We start from the raw sequence: 14419 nt of genomic DNA, 5'->3' as shown, positions 1-14419 counted from the left end.
CATAATTAAAAGGATTTCACAAAATACCCTACTGGTGTCCTAAGTAGGTCACCTATATACCCCATCAGCGTCCTTATGGGTCCACTTAATCCCTATCGGCGTCCCAGATACGTCCACTTAATCCCTGCAGGTCCACTTATACCTCACCGGCGTACCGGATGAGTCCACTTAATCCCTACCGGCGTCCCGGATAGGTCCACTTATACCTTACTGGCGAACCGGATGAGTCCACTTGCATACTTAAATTATTTCTAAATCTCTTTAAACATTCGAAAGCAGCAAATATTATGTACTCAACATATCACTGAAATCATTAATATGAATCTCACTGATACCATTAATAATAGTCACTTTCAATAACATTTCAACCAATCAAATATTTTGGGCTCAAATTTAGAAAGGTAGCAGTTCGTGAAGACATTCTAGCATAATTGCCAATCTAATATGTATAGAAAAGCTCTTATAGAATTTCAAGAATACGGAATTATCACACTTTATGGGATGTTAATTTGCAAATAAACATTTCACAACAATGCTATAATCAAATGCAAAAATATCATTTTTCATATAATAAGGCAGTCATTTGCACATGAAATTCACAATGTCTAAATATTTAAAAACAGTAGAAAGAAATCTCACAATTTTACTAAAAGCAGAAATGTCACATTTATTTCTAATAATTTGATAGTATCTAAAATTTTCTAACAATAGACAAGAAAAATAAATAAATTTATTTTTCTAAGAATTTACAGCATTTAAAATTTCTAACATAGATAAAATATCACAATTTTTATTAAAAAGATTATTTTTCAAGATAATGAGGTCGTGTGCGCAAAAAATTTATCGCGTCTAAAATTCATGATAATAAGCATAAATAATTATTTCATTTTATTTTTAAAAAGAATGGATTATTTTTCAAGACAATGAGGTCACTTACACACAAAACTTATAAAATAAAGATCTTGGACGGAAATATCACTATTTATTAAAAACAGACTATTTTTCAGGAAGACGATGTCACTTACCTAAAATATTTTGAGAGGGAGCTTCCGATAAAAATTCGGCTAGAGAGAGAGAGACCTCAAAATTTTCTAAGGTGGGGGTCCTCGCCTCTCATAGTTAAATTCTTATGACACCTTATAATAATATTTTATTAAGTTACACCTCATACACGAGGTGTAACGTTTATATTACCTCTTACACGCTTAAAGCCCACGTCCACTGGACGTGGCAAGGCAGCAGCAAACAAAACAAATTCAAACTAAAAGCTTTGAAAATGGTGATGGTCCCTAAGGTCCATAATGCTCATATGGACCATCACTTATTAAAAGTTTTTTTTTTTTTTTTTGATATTTTAGGATTATTACATATACTTAATTTGTAATTTCAAACACCCAACTGGTAGAGATTACACAAGTTATACCTGACATCAACTTCCACAATATCTTTCCCCACTTTGGAGATAGATAAGAACTCCCAAATAGAGTGCAAAATTTTCTCCAACACTTTATCACAAGACAAACTACTTCTTTCAAAAACCCTTATGTTTCTTTCCTTCCAAATTTCCAAAAGAATTACCCCCCTTGCAATTTGCCAATAACCGAGCCAGTTTTAGGAAGTGAAGGAACTGATAAGGCACCCAAAATTCCTTTAACAAAAGGAGGTACAACTAGGGGCATACGAAGCTATCTAAATAACCAACTCCAAATCTTGCTAGTAAAAGAGCAATGTAAAAACAAATGAGAACCTGTTTCACTATCCCCTTTACAAAACATACACACATTAAGCAATATATTTCCTCTTTTAATATGATTATCAGTAGTCAACACCTTGTCTTGTATGGCCAACCACATAACAGCCTGAACCTTCAAAAGTATAGGCCATTTCTAAATCATAGCGGCTTTCGGCATGGACCATCGTCATCAATCATGGCAAAGAAAGTGATATATAGCTCTAACCGAGAAAACCCCATCCTTGGATAAATCCCACACCACCTCATCCTCCTCCGCCAAATGTGGAATATAGATTTCACTTAGTACCGCTAATAATTTAGAAAATTGGAGGAACAAGTCATCCAGAATACGATTGTAAAGTAGATTAATTTGCCATTTAATCTTATCTCCCTTGTAACAAAAAGATCTTGAATAACCATATTTGGATTTTCCCCTTTTTGGAAGACAAGCGGAAAGACGTATTTCAATGGAGAATTATCTAACCACTTATGATGCCAAAATGAAATATTTCTCCCATCGCCAACCATTCAATTTAACATCTAATGAGTGAGACAAATTGTGACATCTTTGTAGAAAAGGTAAATGGTCTCTTTGTAGATAATCAACTACTTTAGATTACTTAATCTTACTTTTACATGTTGCAATCTTACACAAACTTAACCAAAATGGGAAAAAACCAAAAAACAAAAGTGAATGGCAAAAACTGCAGTTGGGAATATATCCCATTCCTCTGATGGTCAATGCACTAAGCAACCCAAGTCAGGGTGGCAACGGTTTGGCTTGGGGGTCCAGATTGACTTGGTCTCGAAAATATAGTGTGGGACCCAAACCTAGACACCACCGTTTGCTAAAGCATTATCTTCTATATTAGCCTCCCTAAAATAATGACATAACTCAAAAGAACCACTACTTAAAATGAAAAAGATTTCATCAAAAATTCTACCTAATCTCCAAGGTGGCTTTATTTCTCTTTTTGCCCAATCAATGACATTAATTAGATAACGTTGAATCATCTTTTGGCACTCGAGGTCATTTATTATCTTTAAACTCTTTAGAAGAGCTCTTGCCTCAGCTTCTGTTGTATCTCCAAATAGTCCCGAGTAGGTGAATTTGTAATTATTGATATGATCTCTAATGATGCCACCATAACCTGCTAGGCTTGGATTTCCAATCGAGCTTCTATCAAAGTTGAGTTTTAAGCAACTTAAAATGTAGAAATAAAGATGTAACTAAAAAATCCATTGTTTTAATGTTGAAAAACCATCTAATTAATAATTTCGACATCAAGATGTATGAATATATAAATAAAAAATATGATTTTGAGTCCCAAAAATAGCGCATCTTTCAACATATTATCTAGACCGTCCATTTTTAAGATTTTCATATATAGATCTACTTGATTTTAACTATTTTTGGAGTTTAAAATTTTATAATTATATATGAAAATAGATTTCCAATAATGCTAGGAATGTTTTACACCAAAATTACATGTAATGATAAAATTTCGAGGTATGCCTTAATTGGATTGTTTAAGGTTGCAACCTTATAGAAATCACACCCTTCATTTATTGGGGCTCTAAAGATATTACTAGACCCAACCCAATCGGACCCGGACCCAGACCCGAACCCGAACCCCAACCCAGTTCCAAATAGTGTGAGCCTAAATTTGGAACACGACCGGAACTTGACCCAACAATTTTTAAACCCATACCCAGCCCCGAATTGGGCCTACCCTCGCAAAGAGGTCGTGTCTCAGTCCATTGCCAAACCTATTCCTATTTATCGAGAACATGAATGAGGCTTTGATCCTTGGATTTGGACCATGGAATCTTTGAGAAGAGAAGCATATTCAAATAGTCAGACAAGGGCGTATAATTTTATTTTGGGTTTGTCTAGAGTTAACAACCCCTCAAAATACAAAAGTTAAAGTTAGAAGGGTTTGTGATGTGTGTATTTATAAAAAAGATCATTACTTTTTGTTTAAAAAATTGTTTTAATAGGTAACTAAATCATTATACAATGGCAAATTTGAAATTTTACAAAAGTACAATGGCATTTTGGAAGTTATTGTCTTGAAAATTTGTTAAGTGCCATTGTCCTTTAGTGAAAATTTCAACTTTACCTTTTATGGAGATGAAAAAAATACCTCTTGTGTTGTAGTGATATTTACAAAATTACTTTTACTTAATGATGAAAATATCACAAAAGTGTTTTTTTTTTTAAAAAATAGACTACAAAATTAGTAAACCCACCATTCACAACTCTCTATATCTTTAACTTTTGTAATTTGAGAGGTTGTAAAGTTTTGATTATCCCATATATGGTTTGTCCAGAGTTAACAATCTCTCAAAACACAAAGGTCAAAGTTAGAAGGGTTTGTGATGGTTGTATTTATCAAAAAGACAATTTAATAGGTAGCTTAACCATTAAGGAGTGACATATTTGAAATTTTTATAAAAGTACAACGTCATTTTGGAAGTTATTGTCCTGAAGTTTTATCTATAAAATGTCATTGTCCTTTAGGTGCCGTTTGGATATTTGGAAATATATTGTTGGTGAAATATATTACGGGCCTAATACATTATTGGGTAATACATTACCTGCAAATGGGAAAGATATTGTTAGTGAAATATATTGCGGGTGTAATACATTACTAGCCTGCAAATGGATTCTCACTGTTTGGGTAGTATTTAGATGCAACTTAGGAAATACATTGCTAATGTTTGGCTATGTATGAAAGAAATATGAGAAATGCATTACCATCCAACTATGAAAAATATGGCTATGTTTGGCTAACATGATTAGACTTTGGTTTCAACCTGATTAGTCATTGGAATAATACGATTGGAATAACATGATTTTATTGTGATAAGCTTTATTTTTATTTATTTATTATAGAAATCTTTCAAATGTCTCTCTATATATAATTTCAAATAAGTAATAAATTTATAATACCAAAATCAAAACCTTTATATATAATTTCAAATAAGCAATAAATTTATGATATCAAAATCAACATCTTTATGGTATAAGTTAAAAAATGGGAAGAAATTTGATTAGTAAACTGGAAGGTTTGGTAATTTCAGTAGAAAATTTTGAAGCATGGGAGGAGACTAAAAATGTATCTTATTTTAATTGCGCTTTTACTAATATATTATAAGGATTATGTTGTGTGCAGTTTGATTGTCTTATGTAATTTCTCAACGATTACCAATTATTATTTTTATTTTTATAGGAGAGCTGATGGCGGGTTACAACCCAAATTGGAGATAGAGGGATATAGGAATTTTTTTATCATGATTGCAGTAGAAAATTGTCCCTCATCAAGTTCTACAACGGTTCAAATCAATTTAGATTTGCCCATATTACCAATTATTAAAATTTTTTGTTTCAAATCAATTTAGGTTTGCGCTTATATTCACTTACAAATTATTAAAACTTTTTGTTTTTATATAAGAGTGATGAGGGCTACAACCAAATTGGGAAGAGAGGGATGTTGAAATTTTTTTTATATGATTTCAGTAAAAAATTGTCCTCGTACACTTGTTCAAATCAAATTAGATTCCCCCTTTTATATCCCCTACTTCCACTTTCTACTTACTTTAATAATTGTACAATATATTCTACTCACCTTAATAATTATAAAATACATCATATACTTGAGGGAGGGAAATGTTTTTTAAATGGGAATAGAGCAGAGAGACATATACAACGATTTCGAAATATTACCTATCAAACTCGTAATAGATTTTTCACCCCTCACCGCCCGTAATGGATTTGAGGATTTTTGGGGAAATATCAAAAGTAAAGTGTACCCAAACAGTATAAATATCATATTTCCTTGTAATCTATTGTTACATAATAAATTTTCATATACCCAAACGGCCCCTTAGTGAAAATTTCAACTTTACCCTTATGGAGATGACAAAAATAACTCTAGTCTTGTAGTGATTTTTACAAAATTAACCTTATTAATGATGAATATATGGAAAAAAGTAATTTTTTTAAAAAAAAATAGACTACGAAATTAGTAAATCCACCGTTCACAACTCTCTTTATCTTTAACTTTGGTAATTTGAAGGGTTGTGAAGTTTAGATTATCCCAAGTTTGTCTAGAGTTGATAACCCCTCAAAATACAAATGTTAAAGTTAAAAGGGGTTGTGATTAATGTATTTATGAAAAAAACCATTATTTATTGTTTAAAAAATTATTTTAATGGGTAATTTAACCATTAAGCAAATACAAATTTGAAATTTTTTATAAAAGTACAATGTCATTTTGGAAGTTATCGTTTTGAAATTTTATTTGTAAAGTGCCATTGTCCTTTAGTGAAAATTTCAACTTTACCCCCTTATGGATATGACAAAATACCTATTGTCTTGTAGTGATATTTACAAAATTACTTTTTTGTAATGATGAAAATATTGCAAAAAGTAACTTTTTTTAAAAAAATAGACTACAAAATTAGTAAAATCCACCATTCATAACTCTTTCTTTATTAAACTTTTGTAATTTGAAAGATTGTGAAGTTTAGATTATATATATATATATATATATATATATATATATATATATATATATATATATATATATATATATATATATATATATATATATATATATGAGTAATGATCATATAGGACCCTCCCCTACCCATGTGTATAGGACCCCAAAAGATCACCTTAAATTTTACATGGATCTCTAAAAATTTATCACATGGATGTGGGACTTGACTTCTCTATAGATCTGTGCCAAATTTAATGGTGATTCTTTGGAGTACACATATGGGTTGAGGAGGGTCCTATAAGATCATTTTTCATATATATATATATATATATATAAAATAGAAAAGAGTGTTATGAAATTGAAAACCTTCTAATTCATCATCTCGACTTGAGATGTATGGATACATTAAAAAAAAAAAAAAAGAATTTCAAGTCTTTAAAATAGTGCAACTTGTGAGAAGTTATCTAGAGCATTTATTATCAAGATTTTCAAGTGCTCAATGTGGAAATTAAAATTAAATTTTCATGAACATAGGTTTTGAAAGGGCTTCGTAAGATTTATGATACACGAACTGCATCTTCCAAAAAAATTCAAAAGCGCACCTTACTTGTATAATATAAGGTGTGCACCTCCACCGTCCGACATCGCTCATATACCCGATTAGAAAAAAAAAAAGCCAAAAAAGTTAACACAATATTTTAAAAAGGTTGAATTTTTAAAAAACGTTTTAAGGAAAATTGTAAATTATAAATACAAATATTATTCCAAAATATCTAAAACCCTATCAAATACAACTTAGAATTTTAAAAAATAAACCTTAATTTTCTAATTTACAACTTTTTTAAAAGTTTATCGAATCTTTGCTAGTAAAATAAGTACAAATAATATTAAAAAATTATCTAGACCTACCTAGGACAATCTAAGAACCAATTTTTTTTAAAATTTTATTGAATCTTTCAGATAATAAAATAAGTACAAAAATATATTAAAAAAATTATCTAGACCTACCTTGGACAATCTTAGAACCAAAGAAAAAAATAGTTAACTATAATATTTCTAAAAACCTTAAAATTTTCTCATAATTTTCAGGAAAACCATAAATCATAAAAGGAAATAAAAATAAATATAAATATTACCAGAAATATATAAATCCTAGCAATATAGATTATTCCAAATTTTTTTAAAAAAGAAAAAATGGAAAAATGAAAAAATAAAATGCATAACGTCATAAAATCCAAAAATTGGAAAAAGTGAAAAAATAAAATGCATAATTTCTTAAAATCCAAAAAAAAAAAAAAATCTCATAAGAATGTTCAATGAAAATCAAAATTAAAACATTTTAAAACAAAGGCAAAAGAAAAAATAGTGGGGAAAAAAATTGTCTAAATATTTTGCTTTCGATTAAAAAATTTTACTAGGTTTTTGTAGATCAGTATCTTGTGAATATTTTGAACCAAATTTGAAAAATGTTAGTGAAATATTAAGTTGAGAAATCAAATATTTTTGATATGAGGTAATAAAAAAATCCTAAAATTTCCACTCTAGATATCTTAAATAACGGACTTCGACCATTTGTTAATTATTATTAAGTATTTATGATCAAGACATGAACATTTATAGTCCATAAATCAAAAAAAGTTCAAGATTTCCGTGTTCATCATTCTTATTCAACATAGTTCAACAAACATAATTAAGTATTTACCATTTTACATCTACCAATGTTTGGATTCCATCATTACTTGATAATCATATTTTGGTATGCTACCCAAGAGAACAAGTAGGATCTTGGGTAAATTGGTATTATCCATGAGGCATTTAGAACATTGTCTCTAGTTGCAAGTTCTCTAATTTCCTTGTTTACACTTGAGAGAGATGTCTCCGTTTTGAGAAGGCATTCAAGTGATTTGTTTTGCCTCATCAAAAGGGATTATTTACAAAGAGTTCATTTATCTTTTGTGCACAATTATTTTTGTCCCATAAATTTCAAAATAGATGAATGTAAGAGTGTCATTGAATAGACACATAGCTCTAAAAGAAAATTCTCAAACTTGGTAACTCACCCCAAACCATCCAATACGGCATCTAATGGCCAACACCCAAAAATAAATGGTCTCATAAAAATCATTTCCATTCTATTTTCTTAACTGAAACTAGCCGACTGATTTGTCAATAATGTAAACCTTGAAGTATAACTTTTTATCCTCGAAACATACTTTTTGGCTAATTTCTTTATTTTTAGCTATGTACTTTTTAATATGTTAATAAATCATGCACGTTCTGCTTTCTTTTTGTAGTAGCTTATTCCAAATTCCTTTTGCTGCATTCTTAAATGCTTCACAAAAATTATGCATAATTGTTTTTTATATAGTAGGTTGTACAACTCCATATATCATTACTTTTTCGATCCTTATTTCTATAAGGTTGCAACCTTAAACAATCCAATTAAAACGCACCTCCAAATTAGCAGATCTGTAAACATATGAACATCTTGAAATAAACAGTTTAGATAATTTGTTACAACATGCACTATATTTGGGACTCAAAAACCTTTTTTTTTTTTTTTTTCATATTCATACATCTCAATATAGAGATTATCAATTAGAGGGTGATTCAACATTAAAACAATATTTTCGATAAATTTTTGAGGTGCATCTGTAATTCTATATTTTAAGGTTGCAACCTTATATAAACTTTTTTCTTACTGTTTTATTACTGTATTCTTTTAAATTTTTCTTATAAATAACTTTAAAGATTTTTAAATAAATTAATTTGAAATTTATAAAAAAAATATATTTTGTTCTTAATAAAAAAATACGATAGCAAAATAGTAATCGTAAAACCTTGTATTATATTTAATTCTTCTTTTCATGGTTTGAAATGATGTTTATGGGCAACTGTTTCTTTTTTTTTTTAATGGCTTTATTGCCCTTATGATTATTTCTCCACTTTTTAAGATTTTTCAAAAATTTTAAAAAATTTCATGCTGCCCTCTATGTATGTACGTCATATTTCATTCACGTTTGCATTACTTTGATTGGTATTCCACTAAGGGTGCATTACTGTGCTCCCTCGGGGGTATACTGGACATTTACTCCCTCGAGGAAAACACTTGTTAGGGTTCTTTTATAATTTACAAAAAAAAAAAAAAAAAAAAAAAAGATTTCTAGTTCTTAAGTTTTTCTAGATCATTCCATCCAAAAATTCAATGGTTCCGTGAAATCTTGGGATGTAATTTTTTTTTAGGGAAAATATCTCCATATATATTATTTTTATGCTTCATTTTTTGATAATTCAAAAGATATATTTCAACCAGACCATTAAACCTATTTTTTAACCTAAACAAATGTGAGAAATACATGCTCTTTTTAAACGCAATCATTTATGTCTCTTCACTTATATGCTCCAAACTTCTCTCTTTTTCTCTTCCTATGTCTTTCACTCTCTCTCTGCCTATGCTTCTCCAAACACCTCTCTCTCCTCCCGATAGCCTCTCGCCTCTATGAAGCCCTACTCTCTCACAAACTTCCCGATAACCTTTCACCTCCATGAAGCCCTACTCTCTCTCTAGAAATTTGAGAGGAAGACTTTTAGAAAATGCATGTTTTTTTAGATTTATTTGGCTTAAGGAAACATGTTTAAATTAGCTCCGGGGTTAAAAAAAATAAAATATACAATTTTTATGCCCCATATATCTTTTAAAACCTTGGGTTTATTGTAAAATAAAACCTAAAAATAAAAAGTATGAAGATCTTTTTCCTTTTTTAAAACACAAAGACTACGAGTTGATTTCTTTGTTTTTTACTTTGAGTTCGGTAGCAAGGTTCTAGAGATTGCATCCCCAAAATTTGCGATAAAAAAGATATCCCTAGCATAAATTTTGCCTGAGGGAGTAGATGCATTGTATACTCTCGTAGGACAAGAAAATCTATTGGCTTTCAAATAATGTGAATAACAATTACCTTTCATGATTTTAAAGTTTGAGTAATGATCCTATGAGACCCCCATGTGTGTAGAACTCCAAAAGATCACCATTAAATTTGGCATAGATCTCTAAAAATGTTATCACATAAGTGTGAGACTTAACTTTTTTAAATATCTGTGTCAAATTTAATGGTGATCCTTTGGGATCCTACATACATAGGTATGGGAAAGTCTCATAAGATCATTACTCTTTAAATTTTTACTGTTTATAATAGATTATTATATCATTGTTACAAAAACAGTACAACAATCTTAAAATCTTTTATATTTTTAAAATTGTAATTTTAAATGCTATTGAATTTCATTTGTGACTTATTTTCTTTTTTCTAACTTCTAAAAACATAAAATATTAATTTTGCTTATAATCAAAAGTTTATTTGGAAATAGATTATGACCAATTTTAAAATTTCACAAAACGAATTTTTACATGCTTCACAAAAATAATGCTAACTTTACCACAAATCATAGGAAATTTTAAAAAATGGTTTCCTTCTATTTTCAATTATTTAGACAACTTTATCGTTTTAAACAATTGCTTATGCATCTCAAAAACTATATGCCATGAATTTTTTAAAAATCTTAAATGTAATTTTTTTTTGAGAAAGTATCTCCTTATCTTTTATTTTTTACTTCTATATCTCTCTTGAGACTTAAAATTTTAAAAATATTATTTAAAAATAAATTATCTTTATTTTTTCTATCTTTCAACCCTAAAATTTGACCCTAACCAAAACTAAAATAACACCTTCTTTATTTTTGACGTTTTTCTCGAAGGTCCTCTCTCTCCGTCTCAAATCACTCTCCCTCTCTCTCTAAAAAATTCCTTTTCTCTCTAATACTCAAAGTCGAAGTTTCCTCTCTGCATCGTCGGTCTCCTCTCTCTCTCTCTCTCTAGAAAACCTCTTAATCCTTATTACCTGTTGGAGCTCCAACCCACCGATCTAAAAAACCCACAATCTCTGTATCTCTCTACCTCGTCTCTCTCTCTTTCTCTTCCTTCCTGCACGACCTTCCTCTCTCTTCGTCTCTCACTAATCTTCTTCCTCATTGCTCAGAGATCAATGCAGGTGACCACCATTTACGTGCTTTGAGAGAAAACCCATTTTCTATTCTCAATGGTAGCTCAATCTCAAGCTTACAAAGCTTTGAATCCTTGAATTTAAGCTTCAGTTACAAGTTGGAAAGGAGCTCTAAAGTGAATTTTTGGGGCTATGATATGACTGCAACTCACGATATTCAAGGTGATTTGAGGTCAATCACAGCTGGTTCAGTGTTCAATTGTGGTCTTTTTAGAGAGAACGAGACTGCTGTTTGTTGGGGAGATGAGACTGGGAGTGGGGTTATAAGCTTGATTCCAACTAATTTGAGGTTTAGAACCATTTCAACAAGTGGATTCCATGTTTGTGGTGTTTTAATGGCCTCTGCTTCAAGGGTTCTTTATTGGGGTAGGAGCTTGAGTCTTGACAAAGGCAAAATGGACTCAATTCCTACTGATTCTATAATCTCCATAATGGGTGGTTGGTTTCATTCTTGTGGTATAAGAGCTAGGGATAAGAGTGTTTCTTGTTGGGGGTTCAAGCTTGATACTAGCACCCCTGTTCTTGCAAATATTAGGGTTTTGGCTCTTGCAGCTGGTGATTACTTCACCTGTGGAGTTTTGGCCTCTGCAGCCTAACAGCCAGTTTGCTGGGGTTCAAGCTTTCCAATCAATTTGCCCATGGCTGTGAGCCCTGGAACCTGCTACTATGAAAAATGCCAAATCCTTCCTTGGTAATAGCTAGCTAAACTCCAAAGTAATTGATTGATGTTTTGGAGAACTGTGGGAGTTTTTAGATCGGCGGGTTGGGGGGCTGCACACTTGTTTTTAGCTCGGTGGGTTGGGGCTGCAACATGGCAATAGGGTTTGAGACCTGTGGGTTTTTCTTACAGAGAAAGATGAAAGAGGCGATGCACACAGGGAACTTCTGCAACTTTGGGTATTAGAGCAAGAAATGAAATTTTGAGAGAGAGTGAGGGTGATTCGAGAGAAAGAGGTGAGAGAAAGGTGCTTTTGACAGAAACATGAAAGGGAAAGAAGGTTCATTTTAGTTTTTGCTTGGGTCAACATATTCATCGTCAAATATATCCCAATATCCATAGGGTTGTAAGACAAAACAGATAGATATTTTTACTTTCAAGTAATATTTTTAAATCTTGAATATCAAGAGATAAATAAGTAAAATTTAAAAAATAAATAGATTTTTTTTTTTTTTAACAACTTCTTAGATCTTAAAAACAAAATTGTTTACAATATTAAATAGTAGTTTTAAAATATTTTATATTCTTTATGATTTTTTTAAAGGTACAGTTTATATAGAGTTGGCTCTAAACAATCAAAATAAATCATACTTTCAAATAGTATCGAGAAATGTGGTTTTAAAACTGAAAATCTTTGTGATAGCCTGTAAATATATTTTTATCTCAAATTATAAAATTTAAATCTTAAAATATAGAATAGATCGAGCATATCTATAAAAATTTGAAAATCGGCAATCTTAAAATGCATTATAAGATGCATTCCAAGACTTGAAATCCATTTCTTTTTTCATGTCCATGCATCGTGATATCAAGATGACTAATTTGAAGATATTTGGGCATCAAAGCAACTTTCTTCAAGTAAAATTTTTGAGGTGCACTCTAATTTGGTTGTTTAGAACCTCACACTTACATAAACGTTTTCCTTTTTTTAATGGATTTCAGTTGCATTATGAGTAATATATTGAATTTTCAATACTATAAAATGGTAAGAAGCAAATTAATATTCTCATTCCATCAAATTCTTTTACTTTAAAAATATTCTACGAGCAATTTCAAGCCTTATTATTATGAATTGCTATGCAGTTTAAAAAGATACGCTTACTTTTGTAAAATCTAGATTAGGAAACCATATGGTTAAGGACCCGGTTTTTATGCAGCCAACCGCATATGTAGGAATGCGGCTCTCTTACTAAATCTATTTTTGAGATGAATTTTAAGACCTAGTTTTTAAGTACATCTAATCTCTAACATGGAGATCATGAATATGAAAAAGAGATAAATTTAAAAAACTAAAAATAATAATTCTAGTAAGAAAACATTTGGATTGCTAATTTTCATTATTTTTAAATGGAACACCTACTTGCATCCATCTTTAATATGAATGCTTTACAATTTCTCGACCGAATATGTAGACATGCGGTCCAGCTCGCATGAAACAAATGTCCTATGGTTAATAATTACTGACATAAAATGACATATTTAGCTCAATAGTTTATGACTACAATTCTATTTGTTAATTATAACTTTTTGATATTTTAAAAATTTATATCCATTGCATTTCCTATTTCCAATATTTTTAAGCTCTAATATTTTGAAATTTTCTAGGAATAATAGATATTTTATGTTCAAAATAACTTAATATAAGTAAATTCATAGTATATTATAATTTATTTGTTCTTTTGAGTACTTCTATACTTTTGTTTCTAAATATATTTCTACGTGCAAATGCTGGTGTCTCCACTAGTATATTATGAACAGTTTCTTTAGCATCTAATTTGTTTGATAAACCTGCCCATATTTCATAACCCTATAATGGGATTTGGTCCATCAGCTTAGAACCCCATTTGGACAGCCCATCAAGTCCGCTAACGGAGAAGGTTATTTGATTAGCTTAGGGTCTATTTGGACGGCTAATCAAATCAAGTCTGCCGAGGAGAAATGTCATTTGAAAGACTATTTACCGTTGGTATAAGATGGTCACAATTAATCTTGACCATTCGATGTGAAATTGAGCGATTGCATTTATTCGATTGATTAAAGTTAAAAAATAAAAATAAATCGAAATTTGTGAAATTATTATTTTTATTCAAATTAATAACGCATGAATGGTTGTGGGGATAGGCCTAAAATGGTGGTTCTTCCGTATTAATTGGTATATCTAAACAGAGGGAGTTGACGGTGGTTAAGGCATAATGCGGGTATGGTCTTGGGCTGTCTGGGATCATAAAAATAAATAAGAGGGCGATGATTCATGGTGTGCTATTATTTAGCTGCTAGTAAAAACATTAACAATGTTTATATTTTAGATGAGAAAATTCTCTAACTTCTAATGAATCACAGATATACATTTTTATGAGAAAAATATCATCTTTGTGAAAGTTGTACCCGACTCTCCTCTCTC

This window comes from Amborella trichopoda, chromosome 8 (genome assembly GCF_054954075.1).
Source record: "Amborella trichopoda isolate Santa Cruz 75 chromosome 8, AtrichopodaSantaCruz75HAP2 v2.0, whole genome shotgun sequence".
NCBI classification, from domain to species: Eukaryota; Viridiplantae; Streptophyta; class Magnoliopsida; order Amborellales; family Amborellaceae; genus Amborella; species Amborella trichopoda.
The sequence above is the reverse complement of the archived record's forward strand: the minus strand, read 5'-3'. Positions refer to the sequence as shown.